General features: G+C 36.2%; 1 pseudogene; it reads left to right on the top strand.

Moving 5' to 3' along the window:
* Positions 1-20,278, top strand: part of LOC111142416 — a 122,623-nt pseudogene that overhangs the window by 11,619 nt on the left and 90,726 nt on the right.

Raw genomic sequence — 20,278 nt, 5'->3', positions numbered from 1 at the left:
TCTTATCTCTCTGCTTTCCTTTGCAGATGTCCTTTCTGAAAGATTAAGTAACATTGCCTATTTCTAATTCCTCAGCTGCTACTTTCTCCTTACCTCCTGAAATTTATAATCTGATTTCAGACTCCACTGCTATAGAGAAACTACGTTCACCAAAGCTGTAAATAGCTTCCTGATTGCTCAGTTGCAAAATCTCTTATTTACTTGGAACTCTGGTACATAAGCCATTTTTTGTTAGTTCATCCTCAAGTTTCCCTGTTCTCTTAACTTCTGTGACTCTTCACTTTCTTCATACTTATTTTCTCTAAGAGTTTGAAATTGGTATCCTTTATGAAATCTTATTCTGTTAGGCCATTATTTGTGCCTTGAGCTCCTCACTGTAAGTTTTCTTGCTTGCTATACTTGTATTCTATAGAAATCAATAGCTAAAAGACAAAAACAGGAAAACAAAAAAAAAGAAAAAAAATCTGATTTTAAAAATGTGCTGAAGATCTGAGTAGACATTTTTCAAAAGAAAACATACAGATGGCCAACGATTACATGAAAAGATGCTCAGCATCATCAATCATCAGGAAAATGCAAATAAAAACTACTGGATATTTTAAAATTATGTAAGGTCTTTATATCTCCTTGTAAAATAAATCTATTAGAGCAGTTCCTCTCAAATTTTATTGTGCATATAAATCACTAGGGAATCTTGATAAAATGCAGATTTTGATTCTGTAGATCTGAGAGTGAGAGCCAAAAATTTACATTTCTCAGGTAATCCTTTTGCAGTAGGTTCACAGACATACTGAGTAGCAAGCTATTAGATGGCCTATGTATAGCCTGATGAGACCAAAGAGGTATGAAAAGACAAGCACTGGGGGATAAAGAAATTCCTTGAGCAGGCTAGTCCTGGGAGAGGCCTGCAGAGGTCAGTTTGCAGGATCCTAAAAACATGAAGACAGTTAAAAAAAAAAAAAAAAAAGTGTGAGAAGCTAAGAATAAATTTTGTCTAACCCCCCCCCCCCCCCGCCAGGAATAGATGAAAACAGTACCATCCTTAGACTTGGGAAGCAAGAACTTCTGCCCTGGGGGCTCTATTTCAGAGGCTTCCAATCTGGCCCCTTTTTGGCCACAACTGTTCCCACGGTGTGAGCAAACCTTAGGGCCAAGGAGATGTGGCTCCTGGTGCCCATGCCCCCTCATCTCAACCATGTGACTACTTATTTTCTCAAATGTCCTGGGCCCACGTCTAGGACCTACATAAGCACCATTCTCAGAGTATCCTCTCCAAGGCAAACCATGCCCCCCATGCCAAACAGCCAAAGGTAGGTTGTTTAAAAGTTGGTGGTGGGGGAGGGGTAGGAGGGGTTGATGAAGAGGAAGAGTGTTCCTTGCATCCATATGACTGGGACTCCTTACAGTGTTCAACAAAATGAGCTGGCTGAGTGGGGAAAGAAGGGGGGGTGGGTTATAGTCCTCCACTTGTGCTTTTGCTGTGGGCCCCACAAATATTAAAGATAGGCCTGAATCTGTGTGAGAATTGTCAGTGTTTCTGATTACTTTCTGTTTGTTATTTGTGGGACTTCTGTTGAAACAGGTAGAACTCAGGCTAACCTCCATGTTTAGTTTCTGGAAATAGCCTTTGTCTCCAGTTGTCTCCTTTGTTATACTCAAAATACCTTAGTGTGAATCAGTTTTTGTATATTCAAGCAGGGAAACTATTGTGGTAGAGCAGAACAGAGGGCTCTGAAAATGGAGGGTAGTTCTGTACAGACCTTGGGAACACAGGGAGAATAAAGGCAAAGGACTTGTCTGTTTTGAATGCTGAATGTCAGGTGCAGAGCTTGGCACTCAGTTCAGGGTCAGCAAACACTACTGAACTTTTAATGAATGAATGGACTGATGAGAAAATAACTCCTATAACAAAATGTTTTGACTTTCCTCTCACCTTCGCACCCTCCTGGTCCCACTTCGGAGTTCAGCACTGACAATACCAACTGATGGAAAACCTCTTTATGAATATGTGGTCAGACTAGTGTTGGATGGGAAGGAAACAGTAAGATCCCTTAATATGTCATTAGAGTGAGAGAAAAGTCTTAACTATTTCCCAGTCTATGACACTTAAAATAAGGTAATAGATTCTAGTCTTTCCTCTGCCACAAACTAGATGTGAGTCCTTGGCAAGTCTTAGATTTCACTTTGAGTTACAAAATGAAAACTGTAGTAATAGACATTTATACTTAGATAAAATGATTAGAGAAAAAATGTTTTGAGATAATACAGTACTATAAAAATGCCAAATATTAATTTTAATTATCGTCAGTACAAAAGTAAAGTCTTCAGTATCTCTTTGGCCAGATTTGGATAGGATATTTAAGATGAAAGTAAATCCTGGTCTGATGTTGTACATGGTGCCTCACAGACACAGATAAGAACTATAAAATCCCTTGAATGTGGTCTGATTTGTTTATTTAAGATAGGACTATACAGATATAGTGAACAAAGGCCAACAACTTTTTAAACTTGTGGATCAGTTTTTGAATGGAGAGTAAGATTAGAAAGCACCTGGATATGAATAAAGTTCAGTCAACCCAGACCTAAGCAGACCACTATTATATAGAAGCAAATTTTTTTCTAGGTTACCTATTGATAAATTTTGTGATGTGCTTTTCCATTTGGTGGACGTGTTGAATTTCTACCAAATTTACCAGATCATCATATTATTGTCAAAGAATACTGCTTGTGCAATATCAGGGACTTGATTTCAAATCCTAACTCTCTCTTTAACTAGTTTTTCAATCATAGTTAAGGCAAATCACTCCTTTGTATTTTCATTTCCCCTTTAGCAACACAGGAATTATAATAAAGCTCACCATTTTTTTAAAAACTTATTTATTGGGGTGCCTGGGTGGCTCAGTGGGTTAAAACCTCTGCCTTCGGCTCAGGTAATGATCCCAGAGTCCTGGGATAGAGCCCCACATCGGGCTCTCTGCTCAGTGGGGAGCCTGCTTCCCTTCCTCTCTCTGCCTGCTTCTCTGCCTACTTGTGATCTGTCAAATAAATAAATAAAATCTTTAAAAAATATATGTATTTACCTATCTATCTATTTATTTTACTGTAAGGTTGTTGTGAGGAAAGTAGAAGGAGAAAGGAAGACAGAAGAACAAAAGAGATAGAGACTATAAATATGCTTTGTAACATGTAAGTCTCCGTACAAATGATAGCCTTCAGTATTAGTAACTGTTTCTGAGTTCTAGCATGATAAATAATGATCATTTTGCCACATATGCTCCTCTGGCTTCTCTTATTATGAATGTCCCAAAAGGACCAAATGATTGGTTGGGGTTGAGAGTGGCTCTAGAAGAAAGCAAAGATGGCTGTTGTACAGGTGGCAGATCCTATTGTTACCTGGCTATTGAATAGACTTGGAGTTGCATAGACCAAATTACCCTAATCTTTGGGAAATCAGCATGTCACTTGAACCTGTATAGATTCTTCCATAGCTTTGTCCTATCTAAGGAATAGTGCCTAGCTGAGGCTATGGCTTGCATAATAATGACAGACAAATTTAAGCACTTCATGATTTTGAGTAAAACATTTAATAAATTCGATCAGCAACAATACCATCTGAAACTAACAAATGCCAAAACTATGAAGAGGTACAAACTTTTAGCTAGAAAGCCTGCTATTGATTCTGCTTTCCCAATGTAACTACAAATATTTAATTATCTACAGTCTTGAACAGCATTTGGAATAGAAATTTGGATGGTTGTGTGATGTATTTCCAACAGTCATATCCAGAAATAAATATCCGGGTGAGTTAAATTAATGTCTTTGTGTGCCTACATACACGCACACACAGAGTCGCAAATACACACATGGTTATGTCTATAAATAGACAGCAAGCTCACATATATTTATACTTAAATATTTACATATACCTTAGGCAATTACATCTTACTATCAGATATTTTTTTCCTGAAAACCCTACTTTCCAACAAGATTTGGATTTCTACAGTGGCACAATTATAAAGACTGAAGCTTCTAAAAGCTAACCTGTCATTCCCTGTTCTCAGCCTGCCAGCTTAGCTAGGGAACATAACCAATCATAGTGACCCAGGATCCAAAGGAAGACCCCATGGTTGTTATCATTCTTTTACATTTCACATGATAATTATGCTCTTTCTGTGGTTGGATGATTTGGGAACTCAGATTTAGGGTGAAAATTATTATGACTGCATTAAGCCTTGGCTCCCACATTTCACTGTCTTTTTACTTTAATGGTCATTTAAAAGACATTTGTAGAGTTTGACAAAGCATTGATGACTCTCAATAAGAATAATGTGCACATTCAAATGGAACCTGGCTTCCCAATAAATCTGAATACAGGCTGTTAAGACCTGTCTGAGTATTTTCTCCAGATTTGCTGCAGAACACTGCCATCAAGTGTGAAGCTGGAGAGGTAGTTTCCAGAGGTATTTTCAGTGTGGATGTAGTACAGAAGTCTCCCTGAAAACTGACCCCAAGTTTTTTTTTTTTTTCAATTTTGTGGCTAGTTCTCAGCAGATGTCAGATGCCTTTTAAAACTTTTCAGAGGATCTCACATCTACAGCTCTTTTAACCTTTATAGCAAAGAAGAAATATGTCACATTAATGGCAGTAAAGACTTGTAGGCTGTGATGCTGGTATTTTTTCAGGCTTTGAAGCTAGAAATGAACAGACACGGATGGCCACCTGGTGCCTTTCATGACTGCCCCAAATCATTCTGCCCAATTTTGTATTATGAAGAAAACTTCTACTTAGTTTCTCAGCTATCATGGAATAATGAAAAAAAAAAAAGCAAAAAAAACTTTCATTTTTTTTTTTTTTTAAGCAAGTAATCTATAGATATAAATGAATCTACATTATCTTTTAACGTGTGCTAATCTAGAATGTATATTGCCTAACACAGCGTAAACACTATATATGGAATGAATATAAAGTTTGGTAATAAAACTCAGCCTGTCTTTCAAAATACCTGAAAGTATTCCTCCAGCACAGCATGTTCCCAACAATATATATTTCCTGACCATATATATTGTACTCTTCTCACACATTAAAGCTTGTACTCCAACCAATATTGAAAGACTGACAAAAACATCATGTTTTCCTATTTCTCCGACTATTTAAAAATGTCATGTCCTTTACCTCCTATATTCTATAGCCCTAACTTTACCAGCAAATATGTCTTGGAAATACACCTTCGAATTCTAGTCATTCTGCAATGTCTAGCTCAAATTTCTCTGTACTCAATCTGAATTAATCTTCTCATCTCTGATTACCTCTAGCACTGAGTCTGAATCTAACATCTGAAGGGAATTTCTATCCTTATAAATATCAATAAGTGTATGTCCTACAAGTTTGAAAGCTATTTGAGGGCAAGGTTATATTTCACATTTTAGTTGATCAGCACTACAACATCTCCCACAGGCTATCCAGAAGTGATGCCTATCTGTGACCCTAGACATGGGCAGCCCCTTCCAGTTTTCCCAGTGTGTTCCACTTGCCTTTCAATAGTCCAAACCTTGCCAATTCTACCAATTTTTAGCAGGATATCCAGAAACATATGGGTCTGGTGGTGATAGGGAAAAGAGAGTATGACTAGAGTCTGCACCAGATCTTCCTCTGAATTAAGACCACAAATTTCTTTTGTTATACTGTAGCCATGTATCCATTCACATAATATATCATTTTCTAAAAGCCTTTAAGATGCCTGTAAGCAGGGCATGCATAAGCAAGTAGTTTGTACATGCAAAGCATTTAGTTAAATAACATGAACATTTGAATTTCATTAGGAAGAAAACTAGTAGGAAATAAATTGGTGAAAAATGAGATCAACTGGAGTAGGGGTCACGTTACATAACACATTTTTAAAGAAAAATACAGATTGTGAGCTCAGAGAAGAGAATTTTACACAATTGGCATGAGACATATTCAGTCATTAGCTAATAGTTAATACACCATATGCCCAGTATTATCTACTGATTGCATGTGGTCCAAAAGTAGGAAGTACATAAAGTTCAATTGACTGTCAGTCTTGTGTGTCAAATATTTTTAAATAAAGGAATAACAAATTTATACTTCCATCTTCAATAGATAGAAGTATGACATCTGCTTGAATGATAGCAGTTTGGAGCCATGATGACAGACTCTATGCTAAGTACTTCATATACATTATGCCTCCACTTCCCCACAGTATGATAGGTAGGTGAAATTATTCACAAGCTATATGTGAGAACACAAAGTTTTAGCCACTTGATCAAGTATACAGTTAAATGTCAGGGTAGTCATGATTTGAACCCAGGCCTATCTGATTTAACTCCTTATGCTTTTAACATTCTATATGATATTATAATGTAATAATCACTTTTAAGGTGATGGGTTATAAGTTGAGTTGTTTGATTTGCTGTGGGTCAAGGTGACCATTATTAAAGACTGACTGTTGACTTGGGTATGAATTTGCTGACAATTGTCTCTTCTCATTTTCTCCCATTGGTGTGAAATTCTATATACACACATAACACTCTAGAAATCCAAATTTTGTGTTTTCTTTTGAAAGATGGCTCAGATATTTCTTCCTATAAATTATCTTTACTAATTTTATATCATTATGCCTATTCTAAAATTCTTCATATTTCATCAATGCTTAGATTATTGATTAGTATTTACATTTTTTCATATGCATTGTAAATGTTCCTTAGTTTGTTCTTGGACATCAGCCTAACTCTTTTGTAAGTTCCTTGAGTAAAGGAATGGAGTCTTGAGGAAGTTTCCATCCTCTGTTTATTCTTACCTAGTATAACACACTGACTCAGAGTTGCTACTGGGGAAGTTCTTGTATTGGCTAATATTTATGTAGGTGTCTGAGAATGTTTTGTGAGTTAAATTATCTCAGCGAGCTGAGTTCTATGCCATATTCCTCCTAATAAACTGCATTTAGATAAATGTTAGAATTTTCTTGTATCCAAAAAAAATGAATTTTGCCACAAAGATTATAAGAAAAATTTATATGTATGCAGTTGGTTGGGAAGTGAGAAACTATCAGAAACTGCCATGAGTAAGCAGTGAATTTGAGAAAACTTTGCAAGCACTGTCTTGCAATGGAAAAAGAGTGGTTCTGTGAGTGAGGGGCTTGGGTTGTATTTTCTGTCTTCTCACTATCAAGGTGAAATGTAGAGTGTATTTTTTGATTTCTTGACCCATGTTTTCTCACTTGTAAAGATACTGTATGTGCCCAACCCAGTTCATGGGTGATGAAGAGTAAATATAACACAAGAAGAAAATAATTAAAAGTTTAGTGCCCATATATAAAGGATTAACAACTTTGAAAAGCGTACATTTGAGGACAAGAATAGCAGGCTTTGTTCTCCTTCTGGGTTATGCATCAGTCTTGTCACTCAGCAGTTGGTCTGGGTTGTGGCTTAGCTATTTTAAAGGAATCTCAGTCCATAGCACTGCCAGTGCACTCCTCACTGATTAAGTGGCTCTTGAGCTCTGTGGGCTAAGAATTGCCGTTCATTGTATTCTATCAGTCGTCTAGCAGGAATACTAAAAAAAAAAAAAAAATGTTAGCAGCACAGATCTCCATAGATAAGGGTTGGAAAATGACAAGGTTAATCATTTTAGGAATGTCTTAGAAATGTCATTTTGCCCATTATAAGAAATGCTGTGATCTGTTTTCAATGTAAATATGTGTGTGTGTGTGTGTGTGTGTGTGTGTGTGTGTGTGTGTGTGAGATTAATTAGCATAATCTTTTATAATGTGTTAATAAAATTGAGTCCTATTGACAAGATTAATCCCTAGAATTGAAATCTGTCCTGAAGAATCAATGTGATTTGGGGGATGAGATATAAAACTTTATAATTGTGGCTTTGGACTAGCTATGGAGCTTTATGAGCCATGAACTAAAAAGTAACTTCTAGCAGTGAAGGGACAAATTCTTAAATAACCCTTCCCTCTCCCCTAACTGCTACTTTATGCTGTCCAAGGATTTCAGTGACAATTAATGAACCAGTAGTAGCCCTACCTGGAAAGCATTTCTAAAATCAGCACTTCCCTCCCCCAAACCTACTCTCTTAGATGTACAAAAGGCAATTCAAAAATTCAAAACCTGAGTTAAAAGAGAAACAGAACTCTTGTGCAAATGTAAACCAAATCTGGCAACATATTAGAGGTCTAGTCACTACTGACTGGAGTTAGTGGATTATCCAGTATCCAGTGATACTAGAATGAGATCTTGTATATATTCTAGTGGTACCCACTCCAGCCTGTATGAGTGGAGACTACATACTTTCTTCACTGTAGGGCTAATGGATTATAATTCTGCCCCTACCTGAGGCCCAGCCACTTCCTGCCCCAGTGCCCAATCCTGATTTATTTTCATCCAAGCTATTGGCCAGAATTTTTCTTAAAATTGAATAGTCCGTCCTAGAACCACAACTCTGTAACCTAACTAAGAGAATACCTACTGCCGTGCCTTGTAATTAAGCTTAGTTAATTTGGATACTGATTCCAATCTGGATCATATCTAAAGCCATGATATGCCCTCCTACATTGCAAATAGGTCTAACTGTTCCTCAGTTGTAACAATTCCAACACAATTACCATGTAAGTTACTTTTATCTTAACTCATTTGTTAAATTTACTCCCATTTCCCAGACAACTCTTAATCCTAGCATCTTTGTATGAGGCATACACATAGGAAATAATCTGTACTTTATTATTCATGCTGGGTGATTTTATACTTATTTGCTCATAGCCAGGCTCTGCTCAGCTCTTAATGATTATGTTATTCCTCTAAGCTCCTTTAACATCAACCATCTATACCATTCACTTAAGATATAACAAACACTCCATTTAGTATTATTAATCTTCTGTGATACATAGTCTATGACCTCTAATGTTGTACATTTCTAGAGTACAAGCTGTATTCATCATAATTCTTTCAGTATTATATTTTGCTTTGCAATATCTTCCTTATTCCATGTGTAATAAGTATGTTGATGATAGTGATGATGATTGTTGCAATTTTCTCTTAAGACTTCTTAATTTATTCTTCTGTGCCCAATGCATTGTTACCTTAGTTCTTAATTTGTCTTTTGCTTCATTTCTTCCTGCAAACCAGTGTGACTTGGATTGCATAATCTTAGTGAAGACTCAAATGACTAACAAAGTTGAAAATGGAAATAATTGGAATTTAGTTTGGTTGGGTCAGATACTTTGATCATCTGATTACCCAAATCAGATTGGCTACATGACTAATTTCATCATCTTGACAACATCAGCTTTTAAAATGACTCATCTTGGTTACTGACTTCCATGGCACTGAATAAACATAATTACAACTGCTGGATTTGGGAATGATGTGAGCTCAGACTTTATTTTATCATTTAAAAGTTAAGTCTATGCTAACAACACCAAATAAGAAATTTGAGATAATTCAGTAGTTCTGTGTGGTAGGCTAGAGGGAGAGTGGTGGAGAGAGAAACTGTGTATGATAATGTTAACTTCCTTTTGCCTTTTTAAAGTATCTCCAAAAAATTGCAGTTAAAGCCCAGTTGTTACTGTTGTGATCTACATGGGACATAGAGAGAAAGTGAAGCTCAGAGAAGATAATGGGGTTTTCTAAATTTATGTGGCTAATGATTAGAATGCTTAGTACTAGAATTCTTGGCCAAGTTGGTTCCAGTTTCACCACACAGCCACTGCCACCTCAATTATTAAGCCACAGGAATGAGGATATTTCTAAGTTATTATGGTAGGATTCCAGTCTTTCTCATCCTGTTGCTGGTTTAGTCCTTGCCTTAATCTTTCTGAGCAGTGGTGAAAAAGAAGGTTGGGCTAGTTTCTTCTCTTCCAAAATGATTTCCTTAATCTTGATATCTGCCAGAAGTTTGGACTCAAAGGAATATTTAAAACCATCGAAACTTTAATTTCAAATATTTCTTTGAAACTAAGCTGTGAAATGATTCCTCAGGAACCCTAGCCACCTGCCAATTTTGAAGTGCTTTTGTTCAGCTGTTTTTAACTTACTGCTGAGAAAGCTCCTAATTTTAATAAAATGAAAAATTGTATTTTTTCCATTGCCCTTCAACTCCAAAACAACAAAATGGGTGTGCTACATGAAAAAGTAAAGAAAGAAAAAAGCAAATACAAAATATGCAGCATGATTATTATTGGGATATTTTGATAAATACATTATGCATTTGGAAAGGTATCATGCTAATATCAGACAAAAGACAAAGATGACTATCATCAACCAACCCAAAATTATTTTCTGATTGCCAGGAATATATCTAGCTCTATTGGTCCTTTATAGGAGATAATGTAGGAAGATATTGCCCATTTTTTTTGGGGGGGGGAGGTGCTTACTCTGCTAATTAGTATAATTAAATCCTTGAGTACGCTGTTGTAAATCAGCAAAGTAAAACATTTCAAAGAGGTGTATCATTTTCTTTTTTTTTTTTTTGAGGTGTATCATTTTCTTGAAAACATTCTTTTAATATTAAAGCCATTATCTATATGTGTTAGGAAGAAGCAGATGAAATTTGCTAATCCAATTTATTGTTATTAATTAAGTGGCTCTAATCATTGGAACCAGTGTTTACGAACCTGTGCAACTCATCTGAGTGTGGAGAGGGACAGAAAGTTAATAAATAATTTTACTCTTTTCCATCAGTTCCTTTTATAATTTTCTGAGAGAATAGCTAATTTCAGTCTTGCTGATTAGATTGACATAATTGTTAAGATAACAAAATTATATCACGTAAGCCTGTAGCTATGATCTCAGTTGAAACCACAGTCTATATAGGTACTAAAGGCTGTCAAAATGCCCAAGAAAACAGGATGTTTGAGTAAGTGGTTTGCTTTCTTTTCCCATCCATCAACACATTTAAGCCATTTGGTACATGGAAACACTGCCATAGTGATAGGCAATTGAGTAATTCTGCCTGATGCTTATTGGAACACTCTTTTGTCCTAAAAAGAAAGCCAAAGCTTTCTGGAGTAATAAGTCACCTTTTTGCTTGTCTTCTGAAAACTTGTCCATGTCCCACCTCTGACTCAAGAGAACAGAATGTTGTCATATGAGTGACTGTCTCCTACATTATCACAAATAAATGTTGCAAATCACAGACTTTTCTCTAGAAAGTGAGAGACAGTTATTTTGCAATAATTCAGTGGATTTTGTCTCTATTATTCAAGATGATTGATGTAGATGTAATCATTCTGTCTCTTAGATATTGGTAAAATAAAATGACAGTTGTTGGCTGTGCAATAAGGGACCATCTGCACCAAAATGCTTGGAGGAATTGAGAGGTTGGCATTTTCACAGCATGAGGTAAAGGATCACAATTACTCAGTTTATGAAGGCTATGTCTAAATAAAAAACCCAGGTCTAGTATTTCACTTCAAATCCTGAATTATGTAGATTGTTTGCCAGAATTAGAAGAGTTTTGTAAACATTCAAGTGAGATAATGAGAATTCAGGTATTTTCATCTCCCTGTGTGCTTAGAATGCCCAGACTAGAATTACTTCTCCCCTTATGCCTATGCATCTAATGGATATCTGTGCTTTTAGTGTAGGTTAAAGTCTACCTCCTCTAGAGCAACCTGAGCTGGGATTGGGACAGCATATAATTCTCTTCCTGTCTCATTCTCTTACTCAACAACAAAAAAACATATAATGGGCATATACTTTGTGTCAAGGACTATGCTGGGTGGTGAAAACCAAACACGAACTAAAACATTACCGTGCTTTCCAGCAGGATGATAATAATAAAAGATGATGATAATGGTTGTTGAATGAATAGTTTGCCCTGAATTCCAACCTGAATCTACATAATGGAAATTTTTACTAATGATCCTTTCCTCTCAAGAAATGCTAGAGGAGGAAGATGATGATAATGGTTGTTGAATGAATAGTTTGCCCTGAATTCCAACCTGAATCTACATAATGGAAATTTTTATTAATGATCCTTTCCTCTCAAGAAATGCTAGAGGAGGAAATATATTCCTTCTGTCCGTCCTTCACTTCCTACCCATGGGGAGAAATCACTAATCCAGATGGGAGCCTATCATGCTTTAATTCTTGATCAGACCAAATTGAGGCGCCAAATAACACAGCTCAAACTGATCATTGTGCTCTCTCTTTCTGTCTTCCTCTGCCTCTGCTTTCCTTGTCTATCACTGCCATGTTTTTAGAGTTGATGAGTTGATTTTTAAATTAACATTCTTACAGTGGATGGAAGGTTAATGTCAGAGAACACTTGAGCGATATAGAATATTATCCAGTGATAGCATTTTACTTCCAAAGAAGCTATAGCAATATTTAGAAAATTATGTTTTTCAAATATGAATGGAATGCAAAATATCTTACCAATTGGAAGTGCATTTGAGAAGAAAGATGAAGCAAGCATCATTTAGAAGTCATGAAATGTGAGGGGGATCTAAAATGAAAGATTTTGAATAGGTAGAAAGGAAAGAAACTCAGAACAAAGATAGTAAGAGAGAGACTGAAGAAAAAAGTACATTGTATTCCTTATTAAAGTGAAGAGCTACACTGCTTTGAGGAAACTTTTTCACCTTCATTATTTCATATTAGTAATCATAACATATATTCATACTTATGCAAATTAAAGGGTTAAAATATTTTCATTAGTTCATATTTTTGGCTTTTTCAATAAATTTCTTTAACAGGGTCATATACCTGCTACTCCTTTCTTCTGTGATCCTCCCTCATTCAGAATAGTGATATTCAGGTAATTAAAATATCAAACTTATAACTTACTATCTCCTCTTTGAAGTCTGAAAAGCTACCCTAATAAAGTGAAGATTTACTTGTTTGTTCACCTAAACGAAGGGACTTCTTTATCTTCCCCTTACTTAAATTTAAGAGTTTTAGACTCTCCCACTTTCTGGGACCCCCTTACAATGTAATTTAAAATGTATCTTTAAGAATGAAATTTCATTTTAAAATAAACTTCTATCTTTTTTCAATAGCTCTTGGCTCTCTTTCCTTGATGCTATGAACATTTTTAAGTTGTTCAAAGACAAAATCTGAGGGGTACCAGTTACTATCCTAACATTTAGAAATATCAGGGCGAGGTTTCCCTGGAAACCACATGCACATAAAAACCATGCAGAGCAGACTTGGTTTCATCTCTAGTTACATTTTCTATTGAAGAAAGAAATCACCCCCACTTATATTTTGTTTCAGAGGTGAGATTCAGGGCAGAAAGCTGTGGAGGCCATTTTATTGGGTTTCAACATCTAGCAGACTAATGAAGGAGTTAGTTTCAGGATGGAAAATACAGCTAAATATGGGCTAAACTGCATATAAGCCTGAAAATGAATTAAAAACCCCACATTGCCAGGTGACAGCCCAGAAGGATGTCCTGGGTGCCCTCATTTTCCCTGGTAAAGAGGAGAGAATGGTGACTTTTGCTCAAGGGGAGAAGAAAAGGTTAATTATCTCAGGTTCACCAGGGTGGTCAGTTTGGAAGAAGGTGCCCACCAAGCGTCTTTTACTGCTGAGATAATGGAAGAAGCACATTGTATATCATACTGCTTTTCCATGAAGTTACTATAATAATCAGAAGATAATAATGTCTTTCCATTAACTCATGTGTATTGTAAATATAGACTTACTGTACTGTAACTCCTTAGATTTGCTATGAGGTGATGACAAGTCTTTAAAAAAGTTCATATTGTCTTGTCTGAATTTCCCATCACAGAGTCTATGATTCTGTAGTGTACTCTATACAGATGTTTCATACAGTGTTTCAGTTACCATGTGCTTTCATTTAAAAGTGGGACCAGTTTTTCCCTTTCATGCATCAAAGTCTTGGACCTAACTCAAATGGATATATTTTTTTAAATTAAACTGGTAACGTGGTAATGCATTAAATTATGGTGAGTACACAGTAGTTTTTCCAAAGCTTAGACTTTATATTCAGTTTCCTGGAGATAAAAACCCTTTAAAAAATGAAAAAAAGAAGGTAGGAAAACGTGTCTTTATGTCTAGGGAATTCCAGGTTTTGGATAGAGGGAAAGTTCACATTAAAGAAACATAGGGCTAAAGGTCAACCCAGTCTGAAATTAGTATCTCTGCTTTCCCCAAGTTGCTAAGGACTTACTGTATGAAAAGGCTATGGTAAAGAGGAAGAAATGCCCTACCTCATTTTCTGTAGTGTTCCCCACAGAGCAGAAGCCAGGTCTCATCTCAGGCTTCTACTTCTGCTGGTCCAAAATATGGCCATTAGTTAGCAATTTGGAAAAGAGAAAGTACATTAGATGACAGAGGGACATTGTTCATAACTCTGTCCTCAGAACAGCCTATTGATAGTAGTATGCTGTGTTACAGGAATTCAGTTATCTTTGTTTGCACTCAAACTAACCAGTTTATTATATAAAGTATTTCTACATCTTTGTTTGTCATCAGTTGGCTACATATTGGTTATTTTATACTTGTCAAGCTGCTTCCTTGTAACATTTAATAAAAACAATTATGCATGCAATTTTTTAATGGTATGGGATCAAATATTGAAAGCTAAAAGGAATCTCTATTTTTCAGTTTTAAAAATGAGGAGAATGGGCACTAGGATTGTTAAATAATTTGCCCTAGAGTCCCAAACTCATCATCATCTAGAGTTGATCTGAGCCAAAATGGAAAACAAATCTCCTGATGTGTTATCTGATAATTACAAAAGAATTTTATAAAAATTAAGTAAATGGAAATTTGAGAGCTTAAATACTCTTATTCAACATTATGTTATTTGCACAATTTACTGGACAGTGGACCTGCCTCTTAGCTTTTATTGGAAGAGCAGTTGTTAAATTCTCATTAATTCATGCCTCTGTGACAAATCAGCTAAAGGTTAGAGGGATTTGAGTGGGGAGGAAACAGCCTTATGAAGTGGTAGCTGAAGTCAACATTGGCTTTGAACTTTCTTTTCTGGTTACATTTTTGCAGAATTAAAGAATGAGAAAACCCTATACTACATTTAAAATTCAACATCTGTTGTGCAATTTGATCTGATTTTTCCATATATCATTGGTATTTATTTCTCATAATCTAAGATTTCAACAGAGGAAGCTAAAAAGTATGATGGGCTGCAAGTTTGTAACTATGAATCACTGGAACTTCCACTGTGGGGGATTCTATTATATTAGCAGGAGGGAAGGCTATTGAGTTTTATAAGGGTGTGAGAAGCAAGAACGAAACAATTAATGAGCCTTGTGCTGGACATTTGTCTTGTTGTCTGCTTGCTTATCACCTCAAGAGTAATCTCAGGATTTGGGGGAATTTTCGCCTTTAGCAGTGATGCTTGCTTAATGAAAAAGCCTTGAATCTCACTTGCCAGCTTCCTTTAAATCTGGAATGTGACATATGAACTCTGCTAATTGGATGATGTTTCAAAAGACCTTGATTTGGGACTGAGTCCTCAGAGAAAGCATGCACTTAGAAGAACTACTTTTTGGTGAGGGCAGCTTTAGACACCTGTAGTTTCCAGGGCCAGTAATAGTAGTTCTGCTCTGCTGATACCTTCCTCAGTGTCCCTGGTCTGTGCCCACCAACAATACCACAGCATCTTTGTAGGAGTCAATCCATAGCGAAGCTAAGTGGTTGTTCCCAGATACATGGATTCAAAGTGTGACATCCTGATCTTCACGTGCTAGTTAATATCCCTTAATAAATTTCTTTTCTGATTTTTGTGATTTTTCAGTTACAAATACTTCTGACTCAGCCCCTTACTATATACAGACATCTTGCCAGTTTTAGATATTCAACATGATTTTATTCCTTACAGGCATCCTACTATACAGGGATATTATATAGAGAAGCTCAGAGATGTTAAGTACATTGTCTAAGATCATTCAGAAAGCAGACACTCAACTTAGATATGCTCTTTCTAACCTTATAAAGTATGAGGCTGAGTTTTCATTTAAAAAGGAAAAGGCATGACTGGTTTACACTGGAGTATAAAAAGAAATGCTGAGTTCAAGAATCTGAACCCAAATCCCTCAACTTACATCTTACTACTACCTAACATAAACCAGCTATTCTTGAAAAGCAGGGGTTATTATTTCATATAGGCCCCTGCTTCCTAGACTATTTGAAAAAAGTGTTCTTCTCCCCTCTTTTGTACGTTTCCAACTTCTTACATTCCCAGCCTCAGGTGAACCTTTCCCTGAATAGTTTGCCTTTCATTCGTTTCTTTCTTTCTTAACTTCTATGACATCTATTGTCTATATATGATAATCAGGTAACACTTAGCCTGTGCCTCCTTACCACCTTCTGTTTAGATTCTATAGGTCAGGGATCAAAAAACATTTATTTATTTGTTTTTTGGGTAAAGAGCCAGATAGGAAGTTTTTTGTTTTGTTTTTTTTTTTTGTTTTTGTTTTTTTGTGGGACATACAGGCTCTGCAACAACTACTCAAATATCTATTACAGTGAAAGCAGCCATACACAGTTAGCAAATGGGTGAGCATGGTTGTATTCCAATAAAACTTATTTACAAAATCAGGTGGTCACCAGCAGAACCCTGCTGTGGCCCAGTGATCCTCATATATTATATCCCACTGGATTGGACAGCTAGTTCTTAGCGTTCTTAATGATTATATATTTTTGCATTAACTTTTCCTCTTTTCTGTTTTAGTCTGTGTCTTACTTCTGCTTCTTTGAATTACTTTCCCAAATACTGTACCCATTCACAGATCTTTGCTTTTGTGACTGTTCAGGCAAGAACCCAGACTAGTAACATTAGTACCAGGAATGGGGGTTAGAAATTAACTCATGGTGTGTAGTATCATATTGACTCTTATCTTTGCATAATTGTGATAATAGACATATAGAATGTGAGGCATTAAGTTATATGATACCTGGGGCCATTAAACCATATGGAGAAAACTTCAATTACAAGGATTATGAAATAAATCAATATTTGTTAACTGCTTTGAAACCATAACAACAACAACAAAAAATGATGGACTCAGTCAGCTACCTATCAACCTAAAGAAACTATGAAACCACCGTATTTCCACTGAAGAGTTATAGAAAGCTCTTCTCCCTCCAATATCTGGTAGAACTGTGCTGAAAATGAGTCACAGTATTTAATTTTAAGTATGGTAGAGCTGCCAGGGAAACTTAGTGTGCAACCTTGACAGGTTCCTTATGTCAAAGTTAGAGACCTAAAAGGAAACAATTTGAGGCCTATAACCTAGAATGAAAATATTTGTTAAATGAGCCTAAGAATCTTAAAAGCCCCCTGATTTTTTTATGCCAACAGAAGCATCTCACTTCCCTTGATAGAGGAGAACAGATTACTTTTGCTTAGTGATCCTATAAATACTCACCTAAGGCAGGTGTCTCTCAAAATGACGCTTGCTGACTAGAAGATATACTCCTGTCTCCACTATATTGCCTTCATGCCAAAGACCAAGGTCAGCTCTCAGGATAGCCCAAGTAGGAACCAGAGCTGCTCCTTTTAGGGAATATAGCTTGAACACTGAATCATTGTAAAGTCTTGGCTAATATGTACTAGAGGTAATTGATAAAACATGGATGAAAGTGGGTCTGTAGAGTCTTTCACTGGTTAGGTGAAGGCTTACCATGTGAACTCCCACCATCATCTTGAGATTCAATACTCTGGTAAGATTTTCTGGTCCCAGTATATTATTAGATGGAACTTTGAAACTGGGACATGATAACCATTTATATAGTTAATGAAGTGGAGATGATATAGAGACTGTAAAGTCTGTTATGAAGAAGTGGTCAGAAGGCTTAGGGCAATATGTTGTCATGAATTAATCATGAGTTTGGAGAACCTATCTGCTGACTTAGTTTTCTTGGTGGTTCCCAGATACTCCTTTCATTTAGGCAGTAATGAGTGTGCTAATGTGGACATAACTGGCATCTCTGAAAAGATCAAAGTTGGCTCTCCTCTAGAGACCAGAATAGACAGTGGAAGGTGCTGCTATGGACTTGAGATCTCTTATGGTACTGTACCTCTAATAATTAGAATACATAGACCTGGAAACCAAAGGACAGAAGGAGGATTAACTCACCATCATTTTCAGTCACTCACTTGTAGGAGTTTTTCTTTCTATCTCTGTAAACATAGGCTCTGTTGGAATATAGGTGCTGAATCTTCGTGGGGAAATATTCTTCCAAAGGATACAAGATGGGTTCTAAAGAACTTGAAGCTAGAACTATCACATGGTCTCTTCAGGCTTCTCATCCGGGGAGAAACCAAGCCAAAAAAATTAAGTTCTTATGTAGCTAGCAGTAATCAATTTAAGCGCTGTGAACAGCTAGTATTCCAGCTATGTAATGGGAGGAGAGGATTCACTATGACACTTTTTGGTGCCTCCATTTTCAGTAATACTGGTTAATGGGCAGTTGGCAGTGGTTGAGTCCAATAAAGCAAGGCAATTAAGGACTCATGCGTGAAATTCAGATCACATTCTAAGCAAACCACTTAGACCAGTTGAAGTATTGGTAAAGGGTGAGGGAATTCCAAAATAATTGAGGGAAGTTGGCAATGATAACTATTAATATAGCTTTAGGATTAAGTTGCTACAGTGAGGACGGAAGTCTTTTCTACTAGTTCTCTTGTATTAATTATATAAAGAGTTTGTGACTGTATACCATCTTGAATGTGATACTTTGCTGCATTCAATTTAGTGGAGGGTAATAACATAGCAGTAATGCATGAGTTTGACTGTGTTGGGCCCTTTTTCTGCATCACTTCAAATCTTTTTGACTTTAACTCTTATTTCAGCCGCTGTTTTAATAATAATTTCCTCCTAGTCTTCAAATAACTTCATACAAGGGCAAACTAAAAATCCTCAAGTTCTCTTGTTTCTTGACCCAGAGCTTCTTTTATGTGTATTGTGAGACACCCACAGGACTCTACTTATGTGTCTGAACCGATGCATGAACGACCCAGAAGTGCAAAGTTTTAAGTATCCCATATGCTAACTTTTCAATTATAGATGATGGTAGGTGATGAACGAATGTTTCCTTTTTTGTTCCCTGCATAGAAAAATCCCAGACATGTTTCCTAGATTTTTTGGATTCTGTGGGATAGAGCACCCACTATTCATAGTGGTGGCTACCTAAACGATGTACCCTCACATTGACTTTTCCTTTTCCCCTGCTTGACTCTACCATGCATACTTTCTGCTTTTTGTCTATAAACTTTACCTCAGAGTCTGTTTTGAGAGGAATTTAAACTATGGAAGTCAGAAAGAAGAACACTCACATTTGACTTCAGGATTTCCATGAATGAATGAATGAATATTTAATTGCTTAGTCCAGCGAACATCAAATCTGGTGGAGATGAAGAAGTTCTAATCGCTTGGATTCTCCAAAATGCCAAAGATACCATATTGAAGGGAATTGCAAAAAAAAAAAAAAAAAAAAAAAAATCCCAATAGGGTAAAAGTACTAAGATGATGATAATGGTTGTTGAATGAATAGTTTGCCCTGAATTCCAACCTGAATCTACATAATGGAAATTTTTACTAATGATCCTTTCCTCTCAAGAAATGCTAGAGGAGGAAGATGATGATAATGGTTGTTGAATGAATAGTTTGCCCTGAATTCCAACCTGAATCTACATAATGGAAATTTTTATTAATGATCCTTTCCTCTCAAGAAATGCTAGAGGAGGAAATATATTCCTTCTGTCCGTCCTTCACTTCCTACCCATGGGGAGAAATCACTAATCCAGATGGGAGCCTATCATGCTTTAATTCTTGATCAGACCAAATTGAGGCGCCAAATAACACAGCTCAAACTGATCATTGTGCTCTCTCTTTCTGTCTTCCTCTGCCTCTGCTTTCCTTGTCTATCACTGCCATGTTTTTAGAGTTGATGAGTTGATTTTTAAATTAACATTCTTACAGTGGATGGAAGGTTAATGTCAGAGAACACTTGAGCGATATAGAATATTATCCAGTGATAGCATTTTACTTCCAAAGAAGCTATAGCAATATTTAGAAAATTATGTTTTTCAAATATGAATGGAATGCAAAATATCTTACCAATTGGAAGTGCATTTGAGAAGAAAGATGAAGCAAGCATCATTTAGAAGTCATGAAATGTGAGGGGGATCTAAAATGAAAGATTTTGAATAGGTAGAAAGGAAAGAAACTCAGAACAAAGATAGTAAGAGAGAGACTGAAGAAAAAAGTACATTGTATTCCTTATTAAAGTGAAGAGCTACACTGCTTTGAGGAAACTTT

This window comes from Enhydra lutris, unplaced genomic scaffold, assembly GCF_002288905.1.
Source record: "Enhydra lutris kenyoni isolate GAN:26980312 unplaced genomic scaffold, ASM228890v2 scaffoldscaffold8, whole genome shotgun sequence".
In the NCBI taxonomy this organism is placed as follows: Eukaryota; Metazoa; Chordata; class Mammalia; order Carnivora; family Mustelidae; genus Enhydra; species Enhydra lutris.
This window is presented reverse-complemented; position numbering and strand designations above follow the sequence as displayed.